Below are 1770 nucleotides of genomic sequence, written 5' to 3' on the forward strand. Positions count from 1 at the left end.
CACATACAAGCACGCATGTGGGTGTGAGTTATTTGCCTACTGAGTTTACACTACCTGAATTTAACAAGCCATCCAGGCTATTCCTAGATGATGCCAGAGTACACAAGTCCCTCCTTGAATCTGGTTGGCTGGCTCAGACCAGACAAGTTGCAACAACTTGTTCCTTGCCCAGCAAGCAAAGCTGAGTCAGCAGACAAGACTTGGTCTGAGGCTCAGCCAGGTAAACCTCAGTTCTGGGGACACGGCGCTGATCATGAAGGTTTTCTGTCCCTTTCTGTGGTCTGCTGAGCATCAAAGGTCAGGAATGTGGCAGCTTTCAGAATTTTGATGGGGATTTAAAAATATGACTGTGTAAAAGGGTGTCGCTTTTAAAACTGCTAATTTCAAGTTTGATTTCTGTATTTACTTCTTAATAATATTGATTTGAGTTCTAACCTAGTTGAAAGACAATATTCTTTAGAGGCTACAACTACTAAAATTGCTATACACATTTGTAGATTTGTTAAATTCTGGGCTTAAGTAAGAAATTTCTTTAAAGTCCTTGCCAGCCTTCCAGTAACTAATGAGCATATATTCTATGGGATTATTATGACCTGGTGGCCCCTTGGTGCAAAAAGATAACTTTATTCTCATATCTCCCTTAATATTAATAGATAAAATGAGTCTCTTAAAACATCCATTTACGCTAGAAAAAGGATTACCATATTTGTAATCACTGTGTGTGTGTGTGTGTGTGTGTGTGTGTGTGTGTGTGCTGGCACGCACCAGTACTGGGTCTTGAACACAAGGCCTTGTGCTCTTGGCTTAGCTTTTTTGACTCTACTTCTTAAGGCACACTCCCACTTCTGGTTTATTGAGGGTTAACTGGTGATAAGAGTCTCTCAGATTTGTTTGCCCAGGCTGGCTTCTGAGATCCTTAGATCTCAGCTTCCTAAGGAGCAAGATCACAAGCATGAGCCACTGGTGCCAGGCTTCACGCTGACATTTTTTTAAGCACCTGATTTAAATGAACTTCACCCAAAGCATACCCAGGAGGGCCCTTTTGTTGTAGAGTAAAACTGCTTTCTTCAAGTGCATCACTGTTAAGGAAAACTTAGGCATCCAACTGGGAAGAACAATGCCATCCATTCAATAATGTTTGCTTAGGACATAATCCCTGCTAGACACCAGGAACAAAATAATAAACAAGGCTGACAGGGGCCTGCCCTCTTAGCCACCCTACCATGTGGTGTGGGAGTAGATGTCTAAAAATTAATAGAATAATTGCCATGTATGATTATCACTATGAAGAGGGGGGAAAAAACAACCAGGAAAAGCATCAGCCAGGGACACTGCCTCCTCTGAGAACTGAGGAGAAGTGAGGAGGAGGAGGAGGAGGAGGAAGAGAAGGAAGAAGAGGAGAAAGAGGAGGAGGGTATTTAAGCAAGGACTAAAGGGCACCCAGATTCAGCCCAGCCAGAACAGGAGGATGGTATTCCTGGCAAGGGGGCTAGAGAGTTTGTACCAAGAGCCACAGTCCTGAAAGGAGTTTGGTATGCCTAAGGACTAAAAGCATAATATATTTAAGGCCCCAAATTGCTAAGTCTGAAGAGGCAGCTAGATCATAAGAGGCCTAAGAGGACACTGGGCCAGGGCAAAGGAACTCAGAACTAAGTGGGGTCCACAGTCACCATTAGTGAGATGGTGACATGTGGATACCACTGTGCCAAGCAGGGGAGGAGAAAGGGGCACATAAACAGACAAGGATACAGGTGGACCTGATGCAACAAC

At 43.8% G+C, this 1770-nt stretch overlaps 1 protein-coding gene across 1 annotated transcript in view; it reads left to right on the top strand.

The window, feature by feature from the left end:
- Positions 1-235: 235 nt before the first annotated feature.
- Dhx32 (DEAH (Asp-Glu-Ala-His) box polypeptide 32) overlaps positions 236-1770 on the top strand; it is a 56183-nt gene continuing 54648 nt past the window's right edge. Inside the window, exon 1 of the mRNA XM_013021885.1 lies at positions 236-297. The gene's annotated coding sequence lies outside the window, so the exon portion shown is untranslated. The remainder of the gene's footprint in view (positions 298-1770) is intronic.

This window comes from Dipodomys ordii, unplaced genomic scaffold (genome assembly GCF_000151885.1).
Source record: "Dipodomys ordii isolate 6190 unplaced genomic scaffold, Dord_2.0 Scaffold58, whole genome shotgun sequence".
Lineage (NCBI taxonomy): Eukaryota > Metazoa > Chordata > Mammalia > Rodentia > Heteromyidae > Dipodomys > Dipodomys ordii.